This window comes from Lepidochelys olivacea (assembly GCF_965140295.1).
Source record: "Lepidochelys olivacea isolate rLepOli2 genome assembly, chromosome: 6".
Taxonomy (NCBI): Eukaryota; Metazoa; Chordata; order Testudines; family Cheloniidae; genus Lepidochelys; species Lepidochelys olivacea.
In genome coordinates, this window is record NC_140416.1 from 2405203 (window position 1) to 2432148 (window position 26946).

Below are 26946 nucleotides of genomic sequence, written 5' to 3' on the forward strand. Positions count from 1 at the left end.
TGCATTACAGAGAGCATCTTTGTGACTGTCCTCCTCTCCTATGTTTATATCACCTCCACTATCCTGCAGATCTGCTCCACCAAGTGCCTGCGCAAAGCCTTCTCCACCTGCATTTTCCACTCGACCGCTGTGGTCCTGTTTTATGGCACCCTCCTCTTCATGTATTTGCGTCCCACCTCCAGCTATTCCATGGACACAGATAAAATGGCCTCAGTGTCTTACACACTGGTGATCCCCATGTTCAACCCCCTCATCTACAGCCTGATGAACACAGAGGTGAAGGACATCCTGAGGAAAGCAATGAATAAACTCCTAACCAATTCTTGAATCTGTTTAACTCTGTACTGGTTTACTGATGGGGAGTGGAAACAGGTGAATTCAATTCTCAGCCATTTGAAAAATAATTTTGCAGAGCCCGTGGTAGTATTGTTTATTATTATTAATTTTTATATTCCAACAAGGTCTGCAGACCCCATCTGAAATCAGTGGACAAAACACAGGAAGACTCATAGGAGAAGAAAGAGAGAATGATTTTATAAGCTGGTGCTAGGGGCATCTACCTAGAGAGTGAGTCACTCAATTTCATGTCTCTGTTTCATGGGTTATTTAATTAGTTATCCACAGTTGAACAACTTTCAAAGGCAAGAGCAGCCCAGACTGTAATAGAACATCACTCAGGGGCTGGGATGCTTTCTGGAAAAGCAGGAAACCCAAGTCCAGAGTGTGACGGTTTTGGTCACAGAGACCCTCATGGTGACTCATCTAAAGTGCTGAAATTACATCTGAGCTCATTTTCCCTGACTGCTTAGGCCCCCAGAACCCTGCCTTGTTGAGCCAGACACGCGAGCCAGCTGCAACCAAGACTGAGGTTGCAAAAACTGCAGATCTAGATTGAAACCACCTCAGCAGGACACCTGTCTCCAGCACACAGACACGCAGCTACCAGTGGAATCTAAACCCCAAATAAATCCATTTTACTCTGTATAAAGGTTATACAGGGTAAAATAATAAATGTTTGCCCTCTATATCACTGCAAGAGACATATGCACAGCTGTTTGCCCCCCAGATAACAATTACTTGCACTGAATTTACAAATATACAAAAGTGATTTTATTAAGCATAAAAAGTAGGATTTAAGCAGTTTTAAGAAATAACAAAGCGAACAAAGTAAGTCACAAAGCAAAATAAAACAAAACACGCAAGGCTAAGCTTAATACACTCAGAAATCCATGACAAATGTTAACTTCTCATCCCAGTTGTTACTTGCAGTAAAATCCTTCTAAGATCAGATGTCTTTTCTGACCTGGGTGCAGCCTGTTCTTACCCACTCCTGTGGTTACAGTCCTTTTGTTTCCAGGTACTTGCAGGTATCTCCATGGGGTGGGGAGCCCATGACTTAAGCCAGCTGAAGACACTCATTGTTTGCTTCCCCACTTGAGTAGAACTTCCCTAAGGCAAGAATCCTTTTTTTGGAATTCCACTCCCCTCTGGAAAAGTACCAGCTTCACGATGGAGGTCAGTATCTGGTGACATGGTCTTGGGTTGTCCCACAGGTACACAGGAAGGTAAACAGAGCCATTCACCATTCATTGATTCTGAAGCACCTTTAATGGCCTCCACTTAAAATGTCTACATCAGTAATACAAGTTTATACCTTATTCTCCTAACTCCAGACATAGAAATAATCCATGTAAAAATAAGATGAACACTCTTAGTAGATTATAAGATTTATAATGATATGTTACATGGGACACTTAGCATGAAGCATATTCCAGTTATGTCTTATTCATAAGCATATTTTTATAAAGCATATGGAGTGCAATGTCACACAGAGCTTTGCCCAGCACTGGACAGAAGGGGGAATTGAACCCGAATCTCCCACCTCACAGGTGAACACCCCAACTCTTGGGCTAAAAATTACAAAGGGAAAGACCACTACTGCCTCCTATGGTGTCTATGTTGCGATCGGCACCCAAATCCTCCCGCTGCGCACACACAGTGTTCTGGGACAAAGCTATTAAGAGTATTTGTAACACATTTGTGAAGAGTTTCAGGTGAATCCAAACAGTATTGTTTTTGACAATAAATGATTAGTCCAGAAGAAATTCACCCATTTCTAGACACTGTTGTGTCCCAACGCTGGGAAATTACTTGGAGACATTTGGAGACGTGACCAACTTAACAAAAGAAGGAAAGAGCTTTACCAAGGGAGGGAGAAGAGTGACATGAAAAGGAGAGAGAAATAGCTTTAAGAGGAAGGGTGAAAACTCCCCAATCGATTCAGGGAATATCTATACTAAGGCCACTACATTGATTCAGCTATGCTGTGCAGAAGTGCCATAATGTAGATGATTTCCACATTGATGGAAGGGTTTTTCCATCGATGTAGTTAATCCACATCTCCAAGAGGCAGTAGCTAGGTCAATGGAAGAATGACACTGAGGGTCAGTACAAACTAACTTGTGAAAAGTTTCCCCGCCCTGTGCAACAGAGCTCTGTTGATCTAATTTTTAAGCATAAACCAGGACTCAGAGAAGCTGCTGATGGAAAAGACCAGTTGGGAAATCTAGTCATATCTCCCTGCCAGGGCAGCAGAATCCCCTTTGGTTCTTTTTGTTCAGGCTAGTTGGAAATATTGCAGCTGTCCCAGCTTCCCAGTAGAGATTATTCTGCATTCTGATTGAGCTCAGTGTCAGGCTGTGTGTGTGTAGCGAGCATTCTCTGTGTGTGTGTGTGTGTGTGTGTGTTTGGTGTGCATAAGGAACTATGTGTGTACATGTGGTGGGGGGTACAGTGGAGCTGAATGTCAAGTGTAGGCAGATGTGTGTCCCTTGCCCTGCCCAAGGTTCAGATTAAAAAGTGTTTCTGTTTCTAACACTCAGATGCCCAGCTCCCAAAGGGATCCAAACCAGAAATAAATCAATTTTACTCTGTATGAACCTTATACAGGGGAAACTCATAATTTGTTCACCCTCTATAACACTGATAGATAGTTATGCACAGCTGTATGCCCCCCCCCAGGTATTAATACATTCTCTGGGTTAATTAATAAGTACAACATGATTTTATTAAATACAGAAAGTAGGATTTAAGTTGTTCCAAGTAATAACAGACAGAACAAAGTAAATGACCAAACAAAATAAAACACGCAAGTCTAAGCCTAATACAGTAAATACTAAATGGAGGTAAATCTCACCCCCAGAGATGTTCCAATAAGCCTCTTTTACTGATTAGACTTCCTCCTAGTCTGGGTTGAGCAATCACCCACACCCCTGTAGTTACTGTCCTTTGTTCCAGTTTCTTTCAGGGATCTCCTTGGGGTGGAGAGGCTCTCTCTTGCGCTAGATGAAGACAAAATGGAGGGGTTTCCCCAGGGGCTTATATAGTCTCTCTCTTGTGGGTGGAAACCCCTTCCCCTCTCCTATGGAGAATCCAGCTCCAAGACGGGGTTTTGGAGTCACATGGGCAAGTCACATGTCCACACACAACTCAGTTCCTTACATGCCGACGCCACATTCCCAGGAAAGCTCACATGTGGTTGGCGTCTCTCAAAGTTCATTGTTAGCTTAAATGTTTCTTGATTGGACACTTATGGACAACACTCTTTTCTCAAGAGGCTGTCCAACTGCTTCACTGAGGCTACTTAAAATCAAACAAGTACATAACAAGTATTCATAACTTTGAATAAAAAATGTTACATGCATGCAAACAGGATGAATATATCCAGTAGATTATAACATTTGCAGAGATATGTTACATGGCATATGTCAAGGTTCCTTCCCCACTCTGAACTCTAGGGTATACATGAGGGGACCTGCATGAAAAACCCCCTCAGATTAGTTTTACCAGCTTAGGTTAAAACTTGCCCAAGGTACAAACTATTTTACCTTTTGTCCCTGGACTTTATTGCTGCCGCCACCAAGCGTCTAACAAATATAACAGGGAAAGAGCGTGTTTGGAAATGTCTTTCCCCCCAAAATCCTCCCAAGCCCTACACCCCCTTTCCTGGGGAAGGCTTGATAAAAATCCTCACCAATTTGCACAGGTGAACACAGACCCAAACCCTTGGATCTTAAGAACAATGAAAAAGCAATCAGGTTCTTAAAAGAAGAATTTTAATTGAAGAAAAAGTAAAAGAATCACCTCTGTAAAATCAGGGTGGTAAACACCTTACAGGGTAATCAGATTGAAAACATAGAGAATCCTTCAAGACTAAACCTTAAGTTACAAAAACACACAAAAACAGGAATATCCATTCCATTCAGCACAACTTATTTTATCAGCCATTTAAACAAAACAGAATCTAACACATATCTAACTAGATTGCTTATTAACCCTTTTCAGGAGTTCTGACCTGCATTCCTGCTCTGGTCCCAGCAAAAGCATCACACAGACAGAGAGAAACCTTTCTTTTCACCCCCCGCCCAGCTTTGAAAGTATTTTGTCTCCTCATTGGTCATTTTGGTCAGGTGCCAGCGAGGTAGTCTAAGCTTCTTAACCCTTTACAGGTGAAAGGGTTTTTCCTCTGGCCAGGAGGGATTTAAAGGTGGTTACCCTTCCCTTTATATTTATGACAGCACATCTAGCATAACCCACATTCCAGTTATGTCATATTTACACTCATAAGCATATTTCTAGAAAGCATTATGGGGTGCATCATCACACCCTCCTCCTGAACTTACTGCCAGAGACTTGGACACTGTCCATGGTGGAGGCAGGTCATGTAAAATCCCTGTTTGTTTCTGTTCACACCCCCTTTTTGTACCTCTAAACCGTATGAGGTCATTCATAGGTGCTCTATCAGGGTTTGGGGATCTTGGTCCCTGGAAGACTGAAAACAGGTTGGGATGTAGTATTGTTAACAGAATGCAGGCACCAATATCTGTTAAAGTGTAGGTGTCTTGGCATTTAGCCACCAATGCCATGAGGCAGTGTGCCTCAGTTTCCTCTTCCATACAGCAGCATAGGCCTGTTATGCTTTTGCTGCTTTGCCAAGCTTCCAGCCTCTTTACAGATATAAGCTGAAAAGCAACATGATTGTGGGACTGTCTTATCCTCCCTAGCATGAACAAAAGTTGTTTCCACAAAGCAGGTGTGTCCCACATTTTTCAAGGGTTTACCGAGAGTATTAACTCCTTTGTCTTGACCCATAGATGAAGTAGCAAAAGACACAAGATTATAAGGAAATCTTCGGTGGTCACACAATTTAGCTTGTTTAGTGTCTATTGCATTTCCAAATTCCTTTGTGTACCCTGGTAGGTGTTCTGATGCAGATTCTTCTGCCTCTTTGGAGAAGGCTTTTAATTCAGACATGTGTTTGAGGCTTTGGCAAGGAAAGGGGGCACTGCAACCATGCCTGCCCTCGGCCACCCCCTCTTGTGAAGCTTCCCAAGTGCAGAGATTTTCTCCCCCAGCCTTGAAAAGACAGTGTTATTTTTATAAGGGTATCAGGAATAACATTCTTTAATGGAGTGCTTTGGATCAGTAAGATCCCCTCAGTTACCAACAGGTCAGTTGGGTAGACTCTCCCCTCCAGGAGATCTGACCCACAGTCTTCCCTTAAAACCTGATTCACAGGATAGGGGTTTGGCATTTTAAATACAGATTTTTCATCCTCCTCCTGGGAAAATACCTCCCTACAAAAGGTGGGCAGCCTCTCCGATTCCCCCTCACCTTCCGTCTGGACTTCCCTCTCTGGGCCAGACACTCCTGCGCCCAACAAAAGTAAAGGTGATTCTCTTCCGGCTGTGAACTAACAGCTACCAGCTAGGACAGACCATTATCTGACCAGCAAAATCCCCCTCTTTCCTTCAGGTTGGGCTTGCTACAAGCTATAAAGTCTCTGGGGTGTGTTCCCACCAAAGCAGTTACCAGGACCCCAACTTCCACCTTTGGGGTATATATTTCTGTGCACCCCAGAGCAGGGCCTATCCCCTGCCAACCTGCAACTTCCTGGCAGTCAGCAACTGGGACGGCCTCCTTGTTACAGCTGGAACATTCCCCTCCAGCAGGCAGATGATCACAGGACAGGAGCTGGCTTTGTCCAGCCCCTCCTGCAGGGACTTGCCTTGAGCCCCGGAGCTACAGGAACTGGCTACAGACATTCCTGCCCTGAAGGCTGCAAGCTTCACCGATACAGAAGAATTTAAGAGACTCTCTCCTATTCCCCCACTAGCCCATGTGACTTCACACACACACCCAGCCCCAGTGCTTTGAGATTCCGTCTCGCTGTTAACCAAGCCTGGGACGGATTCTGCCACATCAAAGAAATCATTCCCCAGTTGAAATGGTTCAAAATTGTATGCCACTGTGGCAACAGTCAGCTCAGTCTGCAAATCACCAGTTTCCATGTGGACTTTAGCTAAAGGGGCAAGGACTTTGTCACCTCAAGTTGCAGTGGGGGAGGTTTAGATTGGATATTAGGAAAAACTTTTTCACTAAGAGGGTGGTGAAACACTGGAATGCGTTACCTAGGGAGGTGGTGGAATCTCCTTCCTTAGAAGTTTTTAAGGTCAGGCTTGACAAAGCCCTGGCTGGGATGATTTAGCTGGGGATTGGTCCTGCTTTGAGCAGGGGGTTGGACTAGATGACCTCCTGAGGTCCCTTCCAACCCTGATATTCTATGATTCTATGACTCTATGATTCTACCTCCCACCAGTTCTAATTCTGCTATTTTCCCTGGCAACAAATCCCTCTCCTGTATCAGGTCCCTCCTGACCACAGAAATCTCTGCACCTGTGTCCCTCAATCCCAGGAGAACTTTTCCATTCAATTTAACACCATGCATGTGCTCACTGCTTGGTTGAGTAGAAGCCCCCTTTACAAATCCTGGGTGGAAAGAGGCAGCAGCCTGGCTCTGAGAAGCAGCAGCTTCGTGTGTTACCTGCTGCCTGTTCAGACTCAGCAAAGGACATTTCTTCCTCAGGTGCTCAGTGGACTCACAATCCGAGCACCTCTTGGGCTCCTCTGCATGTACAGGAGACTTGGGACGAGTAACAGGGGAATGGGGAGATGGACACCCAGCCTCCTTTAGCCTAGAGTAAAACGGTGATTCTGATTCCCCCAACCCTGTGTCCCTCTGCCCTTGGTTTCTGTTTAGTTGCAGCTTGTGACGGCTCAAAAGAGTCTGCAAACTCAGCCAATCCACCCACTGCATCCACCTTTTTGTCCCACAAGACCTGTTTCTTAAATTTACCACAGTTTGAAGCATCATCAATACCCATCTTATTGAATATGTCCAGAGCTCTTCCCATCAATTTTACGACCAATGTGGTCATTTTTTGATTGTCAGGAATTGTATGGAGGATGCACAAACGTGAAGAAATATTCGGCAATATCAGTGGACTCATCATACTGCGGACATTGTTGCTCCCATTTGTGTATTTTGGGGAAGTGGGGCCAGCTGCTGGTGGATTTTGTATCTTCCACTCCATAACAGCCACTTCATGCTTCTGGGCCTCAATCTGGGCCTGTATTTCTCTGTCTCTTAACTCCAGGGCTCATTTGTCCCTGACTGCCTCTGCTTCCCTAGCCGTTTTGTGGGCAGCTTCTTCCCTGGCTGCCTCTGCTCTTTGAGCTTCAACTGAAACTCTCGGTCCTTTGCCTTCTTTTCTGCTTCCAGTCTGGCCAGCTCTACTTTAGCAGCTGCCTCACTGGTGGTCATTTTCCTGCTTTCTTGTGCTGGGCCACACCCGCTCTGCTGTTCACTGAAACTGAGATTCACTCAGTTCAGGGGCTTCTTAGTGAACAGAGACTTTCCCAGTGCCCATTGTTCAGCCTTTCTGGGCAGTCCACAACTTCTGTAGTTCTAGCTTCTTTTGATCTTCACTCTTACTTATTTTGCTTATTTTTCTGTCCCTATTTCCCTTACCCGAAATAAACAAACAGAAAATAACAAACCAGAAACCACTTAGTCTTTTCTTCACCCACCACACCCAAAACTCACTGAAAATAACTACCAGAGTCTGAAAGCAATCAGCTGTGCACAGATCCTGCTTGACTTTGCCCCTGTGACGTGTTCGGTCACAGAAACCCCTTTGGGACTGCCACGCGATGTGCTGAGTCTCCCTCTGATCCTGTTTTCCCTGCCAGCTTTGGACTTCAGTTCCTTACCTTGTTTGAGCGAGACATGCTTGCCTGCTGCAAACCCATATCCAAGTCTCAACCACGTCACCCACAAGCTGCAGGCTTCATTGAAAACAGTTTAAGAAGTGCTCCTGTCTCCAGCACTCAGATACCCAGCTCCCAAAGAGGTCCAAACCCCAAATAAATCTGTTCTACTCTTTATAAAGCTTATATAGAGTAAACTCATAAATTGCTCACCCTCTATAACACTGATAGAGAGATATGTACAGCTGTTTGCCTTCCACCGCCCCCTCCCCCAGTATTAATACATACTCTGGGTTAATTAATAAGTAAAACATGATTTTATTAAATACAAAAAGTAGAATTTAAGTGGTTGCAAGTAATAACAGAGAGAACAAAGTGAATTACCAAACAAAATAAAATAAAACATGTAAGTCAAAGCCTAGTAGAGTGAAAACTGAACGCAGGTAAATCTCACCCTCAAAGATGTTGCAATAAGCCTCTTTTACAGATTAGACTTCCTCCTAGTGTGGGTGCAGCAATCACTCACACCCCTGTAGTTACGTGTCCTTAGTTCCAGTTTTATTCAGGCATCTCCTTGGGGTGGAGGGGCTATCTTTTGTGCCAGTGGAGACAAAATGGAGGGGTTTCCAGAGGGGTTTATATAGTCTCTCTCTTGTGGATGGAAACCCCTTCCCCTCTTGTATGCAGAATCCAGCTCCAAGATGGAGTTTTGGAGTCACATGGGCAAGTCACATGTCCATGCATGACTCAGTTCCTTACACAAGAACGCTACATTCCCAGGAAAGCTCAGATGTGGATTGGCGTCTCTCAAAGTTCATTTTTAGCTTAAGTGTTTCTTGATTGGGCATTTACAGAGAATAATCTTTTCTCAAGAAGCTGTCCAAGTGCTTTACTGAGGCTACTTAAAATCAAACAAGTACATAACAAGTATTCATAACTTCAAATACATCCATGCAAACAGAATGAATATATCCAGTAGATCTTAGCCTTTGCAGAGATATGTTACATGGCCTATCTACCAAAAAACATATTCCAGTTCTGTCATATGTACAGCCATGAGCCTATTTCTAGAAAGAATTATGGGGTGCAATGTAACACTCTATTTCACAGACTATAAGTTATAGGAAATAAATATAATTAACAAAAGAATCAGAAGGGAGCTGGCCTGCTCAGAGATACTTTGTTCCAACATCTGCAGAGATGCTGCAGAGATCTTGAGGGTTAACCACCAGTTTGAGGAATATTCTCCTTTTTGTAGCCTGCCCTGACCTTGGCATTTTTAGTGAGGACTGCCCCAGTCAATTGTGGGTCACCGGAGGCACAGAAACCAGGAGGAGGAGTTATGAGCATGACCATTAGAGGAGGGCAGGGATAGCTCAGTGGTTTGAGCATTGGCCTGCTAAACCCAGGGTTGTGAGTTCAATCCTTGAGGGGGCCATTTAGGGATCTGGGCCAAAAATTGGGGATTGGTCCTGCTTTGAGCAGGGGGTTAGACTAGATGACCTCCTGAGGTCCCTTCCAACCCTGATATTCTGTGATTCTAAGTAGGGGCATAGTGTTTCCTGGGCACAGAGATTGCTGGTTTTTGGTTGTTTCTAGTGGTGTTCAGGGAAGCAGGACTTTGTATACATTCTTTGTAACCCCTCCCCCACAGATTATACAAAAGAATATAGCTGACTTGGATCATCAATTTTTCCTCCGAATACAATTGACCCAGCAATGCCTCACAGATTGGGACCACTTAGGGGAAGGGGGCACCAACATTCCCTGGAGCACTTATAATGCCAGCCAAGCCTGCACACCCTTGTGGGATAATTTCTAAAACCATAGTGAAGAAGGGAACAGTCATTACTGGGCCTGCCTTGGATCTCCTTGTGGAGAGGTGACGACCACAATGTCCTTGTGCGTCTGCAGCCATGGATCAGTGCATGGGACCATCCCTTGGTGGACCTATACTTTCATGTCAATTGAACACTGCTGTCAGTCAGCACCGCACCTTTGGTGTGACTGGGATATTTTCTAGGTTGGTGGCTGTGACCTATCAGGGTCCAACTCAGACTAATCAGCAGCTGTGTCATACCTTCCTGTAACCTTGCAATGCCTTGCTGAAGTGGCTTCCACCTGGGCCACTCACAAACAACCGTCAAGCATGGAAATCACACCCGAGGCATGTGTGTGTAACGGCAACCTGGCCAGGAATAGTAGGGTTACACTAAGGGTATGTCTACATTATGGAATTAGGTCGAATTTATAGAGGTCGTTTTTTTAGAAATCGGTTTTATATATTCGAGTGTGTGTGTCCCCACAGAAAATGCTCTAAGTGCATTAAGTGCATTAACTCGGCGGAGCGCTTCCACAGTACCGAGGCAAGCGTCGACTTCCGGAGTGTTGCATTGTGGGTAGCTATCCCACAGTTCCCGCAGTCTCTGCTGCCCATTGGAATTCTGGGTTGAGATCCCAATGCCTGATGGGGCTAAAACATTGTCGCTGGTGGTTCTGGGTACATATCGTCAGGCCCCCGTTCCCTCCCTCCCTCCATGAAAGAAAGGGCAGACAATCGTTCTGTGCCTTTTTTCCTGAGTTACCTGTGCAGATGCCATACCATGGCAAGCATGGAACCCTCTCAGGTAACCATCACCGTATGTCTCCTGGGTGCTGGCAGACACGGTACTGCATTGCTACACAGTAGCAGCATCCCATTGCCTTCTGGCAGCAGACGGTGCAATAGGACTGGTAGCCGTCATCATCATGTCCGAGGTGCTCCTGGCCGTGTATACATGACCACAATGTACTTGTGCATCTGCAGCCATGGATCAGTGCATGGGACCATCCCTGTGGTGACCTCACCTTTTCATGTCAATCAAACACGTCTGTCAGTCAGCACCACACCTTTGGTGTTACTGGGACATTTTCTAGTTTAGTGGCTGTGACATAACAGGGTACAACTCAGAGTAATCAGCAGCTGTGTCACACTGACCTGCAACCTTGCAATGCCTTGCTGAAGTGGCTTCCACCTGGGCCACTCACATACAACTTTCAAGCATGCAAACCGCACCCGATGCATATGCGTGTAACTACAACCTGGCCAGGAATAGTTGAGTTACACTCAGGCTCTCATCACCCTTGGTTATACTGTAGGGGGACCCCAAGGCACTCCCCAGTCTTCCCTCCCGAAATGTCCGTCCTGTGCTCCCCAGTCCTCTCCTGGACAATACAAGTTACGTTCTCCATTATTTCTTTTCTCAGCACTAATATGCATACAACTCTCAGACATTTGTATTTAAACACACTGGATTAGATAAAACAATAAAACAAAGCTTATTGAACAAAAGCTAGATTTTCAGTAAGTGCAAATGAGAAGGCAAAGAAGTCACACATGATAAGAATAAAAATAGAGCTAGAATGCAACTTGTGCCTAAGTTAATAAATGATGTGAAATTCAAAGCAAAAGTTTCCTCACCAGATGCTCTCAGCAGTCTTACTTACCAAACTTCTTAGGTCAGGACCGCTCCCCCAGTCCAATGGCTGCTTCCTTTCTCCCTTCACATGCAGTGAATCAATGGGCAAGCAGAGAGAGAACGAGAGAGAGTGGTGCCTTGGGATGTCTGCCCCTTCTTTTTATAGTCCTGTCCCCACTTTGAGAAACATTTACACCTGGTTACCAGGAGACAAAATGTCAATGTAGAAGGATGTTCCCTTCTGCTTTTTCCTCACCTTTTTGGGCTACCTTTGTTTCTCTTCCAGCTTAATGACTCTGGTTACTGTTTAGATACAAAATTAATCAGAGCACAGATTTCTTTGTTGAAGAGAGACCAGTTAGCCAGCCTCAATTTGGAACATATATGAATAACATGATACAGTGTCATCTTATAACTTCACATATATTATAAAACAAAATGTATTAATATTTGTGATAAGAGCATGACTGTTTCTAGTTGACTCATAGATTTATTTATCGTCTTAAACTGAGCTCTGTGTGCAGATAATATGCATGCAAGAGGGATAGTTTTGTGAACTGCAGAAGTCTGTAGCATGCTGTGGTCTCCCCCTGAACTCCTCTGGTCATCATGTGGTCTCCATCAAGCAAAATGAGTGAACCTATCTTTCCTACCTTCGGGAGTAAGCTAGCAAGGGAAGGATATAGGATACCGTGGTGACTGGCATGCTATAAATAGCTAGATAATCTGGAGTACTCTTACATGTCTTAGAGGTTTTACATTCCACCTATTGGGGTCAGGACAATGAGGTGATTCTGAAACCAGGAATGACTGAGACGATATCATCTGCAGCTGCAAACCATTAGTACATTTCACCTGTATCTAATTTTCTGTTCCTTTGATTCCAAATAACTTGCTAAGGCTGGTTGAAAATTTTCCTTAAGACCTTTTTTATGGGAAATTTTTTCATGAAATTATTTTCCCCTGGAATTATCAGCTTTCCATCAAAATAAAATACTACCATACTCCCTAAACCATGGCTGTGTGACTCTGCTGAAGTTCCAGGGCAGTTCAGGAAGAGGAGAGACCATCATGCATAATAGGGGGATGTAGTGCAGCCTGGGAGCCTGGCCCATGGAAGAGATTGGTGGTGTGTGGTATCTGAGGCACCTCCGTGGTATTTCCGAGTCGAAATATTAAGTTTTTAGCAAAAAGATTTCGGTCTCCACAGAAAAAAAAAACCTTTGTGGATCAGGTCTACACAGTACCCAACTTGCACTGAAAACATCAGGCTGAAATATACCCTAACCTCATACTCTGTAACTCTGGTAGAATTTGCATTATTTAATAACACAGTGAGAAAGAGTAGGACAAATTAATCCCCAGGGCACCAATTACACCAAGGTGGCTTTGGTTCACTGAATGCATTAATTCGGTGTTGTGTCTCTCTGAGCTCAGGTATTCCCAGTTGCTTCTGGAATCATGTTCCATAGATCACACATGTCAGTATAAAATTTCCCACATGCTACAAACTGGCAGTTTCTACTGATGGGGAAATGTCACCACATCTCTCTCTCTTCTCAGAAGGTACGTGCTCTTGTCCTGAATTACAGTCACACACACGTGCAGGCATGATGTTTATCAGCGGGTATTCAATTCAGGACCTCCAGCACTTAGCGCCTCAGTTCCAACTCCAACCCCTTCAGCTAAAGGAGCGACCTCCTGGGTTGGAAAAAATAGACAATTACATAGTCACCAAAGCCAGGGCTTTCCATTATGTCTCTGGATTTTCATACAGGCTCAAGTAAATGCAAAAAAGCTTAATTAGCACAGTAAACAACTTTAACCCAAAAGGACATGCCAAGCCATAGAGCTCCCCTTGCCCAAAGACGGTAGAAAGATTGACACTACTTTGCTCTCATCCCTTCTTTCGGGAAGGAACAATCTCTTCAGGCTGAGATGGTTTTTACCCCAGTTCTGTCACAGCAGAGTCACAAGTCACAGTTGGCTGCTGGGATTAGTGAAGAGGAGTGCCCTTGTGTGGGGCATGATTATCCTTATCCTCTGTCATTGTATTTATTCAGTGTGTGTTTTATCGAACAACTGGAAAGACCAGATGTGAACAACTGGTTCTGTGGACTAAGCTCTTCCCTGAGCAGGTACTGATGTCCATGAGGAAACTGATCTCCATTTATCTTCATTTACTTCGTTACAGAGAAGGGACAGGTTTTCTGCACCATCCACCTGCCCACATCTCTGTAGCAGCCTGATCTCTGTTCAGAGGAGATGGAAAAGGGAAATCACTCGGAGGTGACTGAATTCATTCTCTCAGGAGTGACAGATCATCCGGAGCTGCAGGTTCCCCTGTTTGTGGTGTTCCTACTGATTTATGGTATCACCCTGCTGGGGAATGGGGGGATGATCTTGTTAATCACAATTGATCCCCGACTCCACACCCCCATGTACTTTTTCCTGAGTAATTTGTCTTTCTGTGACCTCTGTCTTTCCTTGATAATTTCCCCTAAGATGCTGCTGAATTTCTTAGCCGAGAGGAAAAGCATTTCTTACACTGCCTGCGCTCTGCAAATGAATCTCTCTATCATGTTTGGAGATGCTGAGTGCCTCTTGCTGGCTGTGATGGCATTTGACCGTTATGTGGCCATCTGTAACCCACTGCTCTATGCGGACACCATGTCCAGGCAGCTTTGTAAAGGGCTCGTGGCTGGGGCATACGCTGTGGCGATGGTGGATTCAGTGATAATCTCGTGTTTTATATTTCGGCTGTCATTCTGCAGCTCCAACATCATCAATCATTTCTTCTGTGATATCCCCCCACTGTTGGCGCTCTCCTGTTCTGACACCCACATCACTGAGAAAGTGATCTTTACTTTCGCGTGCTGCGTTATAATGAGCAGCTTTGTAACTGTCCTCCTCTCCTATGTCTATATCATCTCCACCATCCTGCAGATCCGCTCAGCCAAGGGCCAGCGCAAAGCCTTCTCCACCTGCACTTTCCACTTGGCCGCTGTGGTTCTGCTTTTTGGCACCCTTCTCTTCATGTATTTACGTCCCACCTCCAGCTATTCCATGGACACAGAAAAAATAGCCTCCCTGTTTTACATGGTGGTGATCCCCATGTTGAACCCCCTCATCTACAGCCTGAGGAACAAGGAGGTGATAGATGCCCTGAGGAAAGCAATCAATAAATTCCTAAGAAATTCTTGATTCTGGTTAACTCTGTACTGGTTGAGTGATGGGGAGTGGAAACAGGTGAATTCAATTTAATTTCGCAGAGCTCATGGTAGTATTGTTCATTCTTGTATTATTATCATTATTAATTTGTTGGTAGTCCAACAAGTTCTGCAGGCCCCAACTGAGATCAGTGGACAAAACCTAAGGAAAACTCACAGGTCCAGAAAGAGAGAATGATTTTTATAAGCTGGTGTCTAGGGGCATCCACCTAGAGGGAGAGATGTTCAACTTCATGTCTCAGGACATCGGGTGACAGTTCCAAAGGGGTTTTTGTGACCCAACCCGTCACACAGAGTTTAGGAATAAAATTGCAAAACAATGTGTGTGGGAGGGTGGGGAGGATGAGGGGAAAGCAATGGACGTGTTGTTCCTTGACTTAGGAAAGCTTTTGACACGGTCTCCCACAGTATTCTTGCTAGCAAGTTGAAGACGTATGGGCTGGATGAATGGACTATAAGGTGGATAGAAAGTTGGCTAGATTTTCAGGCTCAACGGGTAGTGATCAATGGCTCCATGTCTAGTTGGCAGCCGGTATCAAGTGGAGTGCTCCAAGGGTCGGTCCTGGGGCCGCTTTTGTTCAATATCTTCATAAATGATCTGGAGGATGGTGTGGATTGCACCCTCAGCAAGTTTGCAGATGACACTGAACTGGGAGGAAAGTTAGAAACTCTGGAGGGTAGGGATAGGATACAGAGGGACCTAGACTAATTAGAGGATTGGGCCAAAAGAAATCTGATGAGGTTCAAAAAGGACAAGTGCAGAGTCCTGCACTTAAGATGGAAGAATCCTATGCAGGGCTACAGACTAGGGACCGAATGGCTAGGCAGCAGTTCTGCAGAAAAGGACCTAGGGGATACAATGGACGAGAAGCTGGATATGAGTCAACAGTGTGCCGTTGTTGCCAAGAAGGCCAATGGCATTTTGGGATGTATAAGTAGGGGCATTGCCAGCAGATCGAGGGATGAGGTCATTCCCCTCTATTCGACATTGGTGAGGCCTCATCTAGAGTACTGTGTCCAGTTTTGGGCCCCACACTACAAGAAGGATGTGGAAAAATTGGAAAGAGTCCAGCGGAGGGGAACAAAAATGATTAGGGGAAGGGAACACATGAGTTATGAGGAGAGACTGAGGGAACTGGGACTGTTTAGTCTGCGGAAGAGAAGAATGAACGGGGCTTTCAACTTTCAACTACCTGAAAGGGGGTTCCACAGAGGATGGATCTAGACTGTTCTCAGTGGTACCAGATGACAGGCCAAGGAGTAATGGTCTCAAGTTGCAGTGCGGGAGCTTTAGGTTGGATATTAGGAAAAACTGTTTCACTAGGAGAGTGGTGAAACACTGGAATGTGTTAACTAGGGAGGTGGTGGAATCTCCTTCCTTAGAAGTTTTTATGGTCAGGCTTGACAAAGCCCTGGCTGGGATGATTTAGTTGGGGATTGGTCCTGCTTTGAGCAGGGGGTTGGACTAGATGACCTCCTGAGGTCCCTTCCAACCCTGATATTCTATGGTTCTATGATTTTATGAGATCACAAGAACCAATGGACTTTAATTGCACCAAAGGCGGTTTAAGTTGGACATAAGGAAAAACAACCCAACAGTGAGGGTAGCTAAGGATTGGTATAGTTTCCCAGTAAGTTTGTGGAATTAACACCGTTGGAGATTTTGAAGAGGAGGTTAGAGAAACACCTGTCAGGGATGGTCTAGATAATACTCAGTCGTGCTGTGAGTGCAGGGCAGGGGAATAGATGAACTCTCAAGGTCTCTTCCAGTCCTATTATTCTATGATCTCACAAGGAGCCCTGCACTGGGAGGAGGGGGGATGCCAGCCTGAGCTGTGGGCAGGGCAAGGGACACACACTTGCCTCCACTTGAAATTCATCTCCACTGTGCCCCCCACCACATGCACACACATAGTACCCACTGCACACGAAACACACACACACACACAAACAGAGTGCCCACTACACACACATAGTCTGACACTGAGCTTGATCAGAATGCAGAATAATCTCTACTGGGAAGCTGGGACAGCTGGAATATTTCCAACGAGCCTGAACAAAAAGAACCGAAGGGGATTCTGCTGCCGTGGCAGAGAGGTAGGACTAGATTTCCCAACTGGTCTTTTCCATCAACAGCTTTTCTGAGGCCTGGTTTATGCTTAAAAATTAGATCAACAGAGCTCCATCACACAGGGTGGGGAAACTTTTCACACCCTGTGCAAGGCAGTTAGCTTGTACTGACCCTCCGTGTAATTTTTCCATTGACCTAGCTACTGCCTCTTGGAGACGTGAACATCCCAATTACTGGGCTAAAAATTACAAATGGAAGGCCCACCACTGCCTCCTACAGTGGCTATGTTGCGGTCGGTATCAAAATCCTCTCCCCTCACATTGTTTTGGGACAAAGCTTTTAGGAGTATTTGAAACACATTTATTAATAGTTAATGGTCAATCGAAAGGTATTGTTCTTGACAGTAAATTATTAGTCCAGAAGAAATTCACTCATTTCTAGACACCTTTGCGTCCCAACCCTGGGAAATTACTTAAAGAGACATTTGGAGAGGTGACCAACAAATAAAGTGGAATCCAGTTACCTCCGTTTTGTATTGTGTTAAAATGACCTAACAGGAGAGACAGCGATCCAGGCCAGCTGATGATCTGGCCGTCTGTGTTGCATTTCCACAAGGAAAGACACGGCAACAACATTAATTGCATATGCTGTGCACACCTGTTGTCCTGGGAGCAAAGATGCTCCAGGGAGCAAATTTCAAAGTCATGAAAGCCAAATTTAACCTCTGCCGCCCAAGGAAGCAGCCCCAGAGGTATGAAGGGTTAGCAAAGAGCAAGGGTTGGTGCGGTTAGCAAAGAGGAAAAGATTCGACTCTTAGTCTCATTTTAGGGTTTTGAGAAGGTTCTGCTTCCGTCCTCAACTCCTTGTAAGTGAAGAGAGGAAAAAGAAAGAGATACCATGGGCAAACAAGTCAGTTTCAGAGCACTTCAGCCTTTAATTGAAATGACATTCATGAGAGGGGAAGGAAGGAATTATGCTGAGAGTAAAAATTTCTGAACATATTTACCTATCAAAAGAAGGAAAGAGCTTTGCCAAGGGAGGGACAAGAATGATGGAAAAGGAGGGAAAAAATTGCTTTAATAGGAAGGGGGAAACTCCCCCATCGATACAGGGAATGTCTATACTATGACCATTACATTGACTCAGCTATGGTATGTAGCAGTGTGGTAGTCTAGATGCTTTCAACGTTTATGGAAGGGGTTTTTCCTTCAATGTAGTTAATCCATGTCTCTGAGAGGCAGTAGCTCGATCAATGAAGGAATTACACTGAGGGTCAGTACAAGCTAACTGCCTCGCACAGGGTGTGAAAGTTTCCCCACACTGTGTAACAGAGCTCTGTTAAACAAATGTTTAAGCATAAACTGGGCCTCAGAGAAGCTGTCGATCAAAAAGAACAGTTTGGAAATCTAGTCTTATCTCCCTGCCAGGTGTTTGTCAAACCTCCTCTTAAAAAATCTCCAATGGTGGAGATTCCACAACCTTCCTGGAAACTTCCTGGAAAACTGAAAAGTTATTTCAGTGCTTAGCCACCCTCAGCATTGGGATGTTTTTCCTATTGTCCAATCTAAACCGCCCATGCTGGAGTTGAAGTCCATCGGTCCTTGTCCTATCCTTCCCCTACTCCCACATTGTTTTGCAATTATATTATTAAACTCTGTGTGACGGGTTGCGTCTCAGAAACCCCTTTGGGACTGCCACCTCATGTGCCTAGACTACCTCTGAGCCTGTTTTCCCTGCCAACTTGGGACTTCAGTACCTTAACTGGTATGAGCCAGGTACGATTGCCTGCTGCAAACCCAGATCCAAGTCTGAACCACTTCCCGCACGAGCTGCATGCTTAACTGAAAACAGCTATCTCCAGCACTCAGATGCCCAGCTCCCAATGGGTTGCAAACCCCAATAAATCCGTTTAACCCTGTATAACATTTATACAGAGTAAACTCATGAATTGTTCGCCCTCTATAACACTGTTTGCCCCCCCTCGGTATTACTTAATAAGTAAAAAGTGATATTATTAAATACAAAATGTAGGATTGAAGTGGTTCCAAGTAATAACAGACAGAACAAAGTGAATTACCAAACAAAATAAAATAAAACATGTAAGTCTAAGCCTAATACAGTAAAACCAAATGCACGTAAATCTCAGTTCCAATAAGCCTCTTTTACAGACTAGACTTCCTCCTAGTCTCGGTCCAGGAATCATGCACACCCCTGTAGTTACTGTCCTTTGTTCCAGTTTCTTTCAGGTATCTCCTTGTGGTGGAGAAAGTATCTTTTGTGCCAGCTGAAGACAAAATGGAGGGGTTTCCCAGGGGGTTATATACTCTCTCTCATGGGTGGAAACTCCTTCCCCTCTCCTATGCAGAATCCAGCTCCAAGATGGAGTTTTGGAGTCACATGGGCAAGTCACATGTCCATTCATGACTCAGTTTCTTACAGGCCGAAGCCACATTGCCAGTGAGGCTCAAATGTGGATTGGTGTCTCTCAAAGTTCATTTTAGCTTAAGTGTTTCTTGATTGGGCACTTACAGAGAATACTCTTTTCTCAAGAAGCTGACCAACTGCTTCACTGAGGCTACTTTAAATCAAACCAGTATGTAGCCAAAATTCATAAATTCAAATACAAAAATGATACATGCATGGAAATGGGATGAATACATCCAGATTATGGTAACCTTTGAAGAGATATGTTACATGGCATATCTTGCATTAAACATATTCCAGTTATGTTATATTTACATTCATAAGCATATTTCTACAAAGCATTATGGGGTGCAACGTCACACTCTGTTTCAAGGACTATAAATTATATGAAATAAATAAAATTAACAAAAGAATAGGGAGGGAGCTGGCTTGCTCGCTGTTGGTTATTTCCACTTGTGTTCAAGGAAGCAGGACTTTGCGTCCATTCTTTGAAACCTCTCCCCTAAGGATTAGACCAAAGAATATAGCTTACCTGGGTCATCAATTTTTCCTCCTAATCCATTCGATCCTGCAATGCCTCACAGGTTGGCACCGCCTAGGAGAAGGGGGAACCAACATTCCCTGGAGCACTGATAATACCAGCCAAGCCTACACACCTGTGGGGGATATTTTTTATCATAGTGAAGAAGAGAAGAGTCATCACTGGACCTGCCAGGGATCTCCTTGTGGGGAGGTGATGACCATAATGTCCTTGTGTATCTGCAGCCATGGATCAGAGCATGGGCCTATCCCTGTGGTGAGCTCACCATTTCATGTCAATCAAACACTACAGTCAGTCAGCACCACACCTTTGGTGTTATTGGGATATTTCCTAGGTTGGTGGCTGTGACAACCCAGACTAATCAGCAGCTGTGTCACACTGACCTGCAACCTTGCAATGCCTTGCTGAAGTGGCTTCCACCTGGGTCACTCACAAACAACCGTCTAGCATTCAAATCACACCCTGAGCATGTGTGTGTAACTGCAGCCTGGCCAGGAATAATTGGATTACACTCAGGCTCTCACCACCCTTGGTTATACTGCAGGGTGACCCCAACACACTCCGCATTCTTCGATTTCCCTCCCGAAATGTACATCTTGTCCTGCCCAGTCCTCTCCTGGACAATACAAGCTACATTGTCCATTATTTCTTTAATAGCACTAACATGCCTTCAACTTAGTTTCTCAGATACTTCTATTGAAATTCACTGGATTAGATAAAATAACAAAACAAAGTTTATTGACCACAAAGATAGATTTAAGTGAGTGCAAATAAGGAGGCATGGAAGTCAGAGATGGTTACAAGAAACATAAAGCTAGAATGCAACTTGTGACTAAGTTAACAAATGATATGAAATTCAAAGCAAAAATTTCCTCACCACATGCTTTCAGCAGTCTCACTGACCAAACTTCTTAGGTCAGGACCCCTCCCCCAATCCAATGGCTGCTTCCTTTATCCCTTCAGATGCAGTGAATCAATTGGAAGACAGAGAGGGATGCCTTGGGATGTCTGCCCCTTCTTTTTATAGTCCTTCCCCCCCTTTGAGAAACATTTCCACCTGGTTACCAGAAAACGAAATATCTATGTAGAAAGATGTTCTCTGTTGCTGTTTCCTCACCTTTTTTGGGCTTCGTTGGTTTCCCTTCCTGCTTGATGACTCTGATTATTGTTCAGATCCAGAATTAACCAGCACAAACATTTCTTTGTTTAAGACAAACCAGTTTCCCAGCCTCACCTTGGAACATGTATTAATAACATGATACAGTGTCATCTTATAACTTCACATACATTATAAAAAATATTAATATATACGACGACAGCATGACTATTTGTAGTTGACTCATAGATTTATTTAGCATTTTACAGCTGAGCTCCGTGTGCAGATAATATGCATGCAAGTGGAATAGTTTTGTGAACTGCAGAAGCCCGTAGCATGCTGTGGCTTCCCCCTGAGCTCCTCTGGTCATGATGTCCATCAAGCAAAATGAGTGAACCTACATTCCCTACCTTGGGGAGTAACCTAGCAAGGGAAGGACATAGGATACCATGGTGATTGGCATGCTATAAAGAGCGAGATAATCTGGAGTACTCTTACATGTCTTATAGGTTTTACATTCCACTTATTGGGGTCAGGACAATGAAGTGATTCTGAAACCAGGAATGACTGAGACAATATAATCTGAAGATGCAAACACTTAGTACATTTCACCTGTATCTGACTTTCTGTTCCTTTGATTCCAAATTTCTTGCTAAGGCTGGTTGAAAATTTTTCTTGAGAAGTTTTTTTGATGGGAAATTGGATTTTCTATTTAACTACATTTTAAAGAAATTATCTTTTCCCCAGAAATTATAAACCTTCCATCAAAATACCAAACACCCCTCCTCCCTACACCATGGCTGTGGGACTCTGGTGATGTTCCCGGGCAGCTCAGCAAGAGGAGAGACCATCATGCACCATGGGCGATATTGTCCAGCCTGGGAGCCTGGCCCAGGGAAGAGATTGGTGGTGTGGAGTGTCTGAGGAACCCCAACGGTACTTCCAAGTCGAAATATTAAGTTTTTAGCTAAAAGATTTTGGTCTCCACAAAAAAACAAAACAAAAAAACACCCTCTGTGGATCAGCTCTTCACAGTACCCAGGTTGCACTGAAAACATCAAGATGAAATATACCCTTAACCTCATACTCTGTAACTCTGGTAGAAATTGCATCATTTAATAACACAGTAAGAAAGTGTAGGTCAAATTAATCCCCAGGGCACCAATTACACAGAGGGTGGCTTTGGTTCACTGAATGCATTAACTCGGTGTTGTGTCTCTCTGAGCTCAGGTATTCCCAGTTGCTTCAGGAACCATGTCCCATCATTCACACATCTCAGCACACCAGCACATCTCTCTCTCTCTTCTCAGCAGGTACATGCTATAGTCCTGAATTAGAGTCACAGACACCACGGGGATCAGCAGGTATTAAATTCCAGACCTCCAGCACTAAAAGCCTTAGTCCCAACTCCGACCACTTCAGCGAAAGGAGCGACCTCCTTGGTTGGAAAATATAGGCAATAACGTACATAGTTACTGAAGCCAGGGCTTCCCATTCTGTCTTTGGGTTTTCATACAGGCTCAAGTAAATGCCAAAAAGCGTAATTAGCACAGTTAGTAAACATTACCTCAAACCAACATGCCAAGCCATAGAGCTCCCCTTGCCCAAAGAGGGTAGAAAGATTGATACTGCTTTACTCTCACCTCTTCTTCCGCTAACAAATAATCTCATCAGACTGGGATGATTTTCACTCTGATTCTCTCACAGCAGAGTCACTACTTGCTGCTCGGATTAGTGAACAGGAGTGTTTGTGTGGGGGGCATGATTAACCTGCGGGTCATTGTGTTTGCACAGCGTGTGCATTTTATCGAACACCAGGAATGACCAGCTGTGAACATCTGGCTCTGTGGATAAGCCCTTCCCGGAGCGGGTACTGATGTCCATTGAGAAACTGATCTCCACTTATCTTCACTTACTGCATTACAGAGAAGGGAGAGGTTTTCTGCACCACCATCTGCCCATATTTCTGTAGCAGCCTGATCTCTGTTGAGAGGAGATGGAAGAGGGAAATCACGCGGAGGTGACTGAGTTCATTCTCTCCGGACTGACAGAACGTCCGGAGCTACAGGTCCTCCTGTTTGGGCTTTTCCTACTGATTTATGGGGTCACCCTAGTGGGGAATGGGGGGATGATCTTGTTAATCACAACTGACCCCCGACTGCACACCCCCATGTACTTTTTCCCCAGTAATTTGTCTTTCTGTGACCTCTGCCTTTCCTCGACAATTTCCCCTCAGATGCTGCTCAATTTCTTAGCCGAGAGGAAAAACATTTCTTTCACTGCCTGCGCTGTCCAAATGTCTCTCTCTATCGCCTTTGTAGATTCTCAGGGTTATTTGCTGGCTGTGATGGTGTATGACTGTTATGTGGCCATCTCTAATCCACTGCTCTATACAGTCACCATGTCCAGGCAGCTTTGTAAACAACTGGTGGCTGGGGTGTACGCTCTGGGGGTTTTGGATTCAACGATATTCACGTGATTTACATTTTGGCTGTCATTCTGCAGCTCCAACATCATCAATCATTTCTTCTGTGACATCCCCCCACTGTTGGCGCTCTCCTGTTCTCAAACCCGCATCAGTGAGAATATGATGTTTACTTTCGCGTGCTGCATTATAATGAGCAGCTTTATTCCTGTCCTCCTCTCCTATGTCTATAGTCATCTCCGCCATCCTACAGATCCGCTCAGCCGAGGGCCGGTGCAAAGCCTTCTCCACCTGCACTTTTCACTTGACCACTGTGGCCCTGTATTTTGTTACCCTCCTCTTCATGTATTTACGTCCCACCTCCAGCTATTCCATGGACATGTACAAAATAGTCTCCGTGTTTTACTCGCTGGTTATTCCCATGTTGAACCCCCTCATCTACAGCCTGAAGAACACGGAGGTGAAGGACGCCCTGAGGAAAGCAATGAATAAACACTTTACCAATTCTTGAATTTGTTTACCTCTGTACTGGTTTAGTGATGGGGAGTGGAATCAGGTGAATTCAATTCCCAGCCCATTGCAATGTAATTTCACAGAGCTCATGGTAGTATTGTTCATTCTTGTATTATTATCATTATTAATTTGTTAGTATGCCAACAAGGTCTGCAGGCCCCAACTGAGATCAGTGGACAAAACCTGGGGAAGACTCACAGGGCAAGAAAAAGAGAATGATTTTATAAGCTGGTGTCCAGGGGCATCCACCTAGAGGGAGAGATGTTCAACTTCACGTCTCAGGACATCGGATGTCAGTTCCAAAGGGGTTTCTGTGACCGAACCTTTCACACAGAGGTAAGGAATAAAATTGCAAAACAATGTGTGGGGAGGGGTGGAAGTGGGGGGTAGGAAAGCACAAGAACCAAAGGACTTCAATTGCACAAAGGGCAGTTTAGGTTGCACATAAGGAAATACATCCCAACAGTGAGGGTGGCTAATCACTGGTATAATTTGCCCAGTAAGGTTGTGGAATTGCCACCATTGGAGATTTTTAAGAGCAGGTTAGACAAACACCTGTCAGGGATGGTCTAGATAATACTCAGTCGTGCTGTGAGTGCAGGGGAGGGGAATAGATGACCTCTCGAGGTCCTTTCCAGTCCCATTATTCCATGATTTCACAAGGAGCCCTGCACTGGGAGGAGGGGGGACGCCAGCCTTAGCAGTCGGCAGGGCAAGGAACACTCACCTGCCTCCACTTGACATTCAGCTCCACTGTGCCCCCCACCACATGCACACACATAGTGCCCAATGCACACCAAACACACACCCACACACACAGAGTGCCCACTACACACACACAGCCTGACACTGAGCTCAATCAGAATGCAGAATAATCTCTACTGGGAATCAGGGACAGCTGGAATATTTCCAACTCGCCTGAACAAAAAGAACTGAAGCTGGGATGATTTAGTTGGGGATTGGTCCTGCTTTGAGCACAGGGTTGGACTAGATGACCTCCTGAGGTTCCTTCCAACCCTGATATTCTATGGTTCTACGATTCTATTCTAAGATTCTGCTGCCCTGGCAGGGAGATAGGACTAGATTTCCCAACTGGTCTTTGACATCAACAGCTTTTCTGAGGCCTGGTTTATGCTTAGAAATAGATCAACAGACTCCATCACACAGGGCGGGGAAACTTTTCACACCCTGTGCGAGGCACTTAGCTTGTATGGACCCTCAGTGTAATTTTTCCATTGACCTAGCTACTGCCTCTCGGAGACGTGGATTAACTACATCGAAGGAAAAACCCTTCCATGAATGTGGAAAGCATCTACACTATGATGCTGCTGCACACCATAGCTGAGTCAATGTAATGGCTTTAGTATAGACATTCCCTGAATCAATGGGGAAGTTTCCCCCCTTCCTATTAAACCTATTTTTCTCTCCTTTTACAGTTACTCTTCTCCCTCCCTTGGTAAAGCTCTTTCCTTCTTTTGTTAAGTAAATATGTTCAGAAATGTTGAAATTTATCCTCTAAGGGTATGTCTACACTACAAAATTAAGTCAAATTTATAGAAGTCGGTTTTGTAGAAAGCGGTTTTATACAGTTGATTGTGTGTCCCCCCACACAAGTGCTCTAAGTGCATGTAGTCGGCGGAGTGTGTCCACAGTACTGAGGCAACCGTCAACTTCTGGAGCGTTGCACTGTGGGTAGCTATCCCACAGTTCCCGCAGTCTCCGCCACCCATCTGAATTCTGGGTAGAAATCCCAGTGCCTGATGGGACTAAAACATTGTCAAGGGTGGTTTTCGGTACATATCGTCAGGCTCCCGTTCCCTCCCTCCCTCTGTGAAAGCAAGGGCAGACAATCGTTTTGCGCCTTTTTTCTTGAGTTACCTGTGCAGACGCCATACCACGGCAAGCATGGAGCCCGCTCAGCTAACCATCACTGTATGTCTCCTGGGTGCTGGCAGACGTGGTACTGCATTGCTACACAGCAGCAGTTAATTGCCTTTTGGCAGCAGACAGTGCAGTATGACTGGTAGACGTCATCAACGTAGTCCTGGGTGCTCTTTTAATTGGGTGCCTGGGCAAACATGGGAGTGATTCAGCCAGGTCATTTCCCTTTTAAGTTTCGTCTCATGGCGATTCAGTCCTACAGGCAGTGCACTGTCTTTTAACCTCCAGTCAGCAGAAGATGATGGCTAGTCGTCATACTGCACTGTCTTCTGCCGAGCACCAAGGAGAATATGACGGTTAGCGGTCGTACTGCACAGTCTCCTGCCAGCAAGATGTATAAAGATAGATGAAGTGGCTCAAAACAAGAAATAGACCAGATTTGTTTTGTATTCATTTTCTCCTCCCTCCCTCCTTCCCTCTGTGAAATCAATGGCCTGCCAAACCCAGTTTTGAGTACTATCCTTGAGGTTGTTTAGTTCTATCCTTGAGGGGGCAATTCAGTTTCTCGCTAAGCCACCCCCTTTGTTGATTTTAATTCTCTGTAAGCCAACCCTGTAAGCCATGCCGTCAGACACCCCTCCATCCATCAGCGCAATGGCAGACAATCGTTCCACGCCTTTTTTCTGTGCAGACGCCATACCACGGCAAGCATGGAGCCCGCTCAGATCACTTCAGCAATTAGGAGCACATTAAACACCACACGCATTATCCAGCAGTATATGCAGCACCAGAACCTGGCAAAGCGATACCAGGCGAGTAGGTGACGTCAGCGTGGTAACGTGAATGATGAGGACATGGACACAGACTTCTCTCAAAGCAGAGGCCCTGGCAATGTGGGCATCGTGGTGCTAATGGGGCAGGTTCGTGCGGTGGAATGCCGATTCCGGGCTCAGGATACAAGCACAGACTGGTGGGACCGCATAGTGTTGCAGGTCTGGGACGATTCCCAGTGGTTGTGAAACGTTCACATGCGTAAGGGCACTTTCATGGAACGTTGTGACTTTGCTTTCCCTTGCCCTGAGGCGCAAGAATACCAAGATGAGAGCAGCCCTCACAGTTGAGAAGCGAGTGGCGATAGCCCTGTGGAAGCTTGCAACACCAGAGAGCTACCGGTCAGTCGGGAATCAATTTGGAGTGA

General features: G+C 45.0%; 1 pseudogene across 1 annotated transcript; it reads left to right on the plus strand.

Moving 5' to 3' along the window:
• Positions 1 to 13832: 13832 nt before the first annotated feature.
• Positions 13833 to 23865, plus strand: LOC311522617 (annotated as a pseudogene). The gene is made up of 2 exons: positions 13833 to 14759; positions 22923 to 23865. The product of its transcript is annotated as an uncharacterized misc_RNA (transcript).
• The last annotated feature ends 3081 nt before the right edge of the window (positions 23866 to 26946 follow it).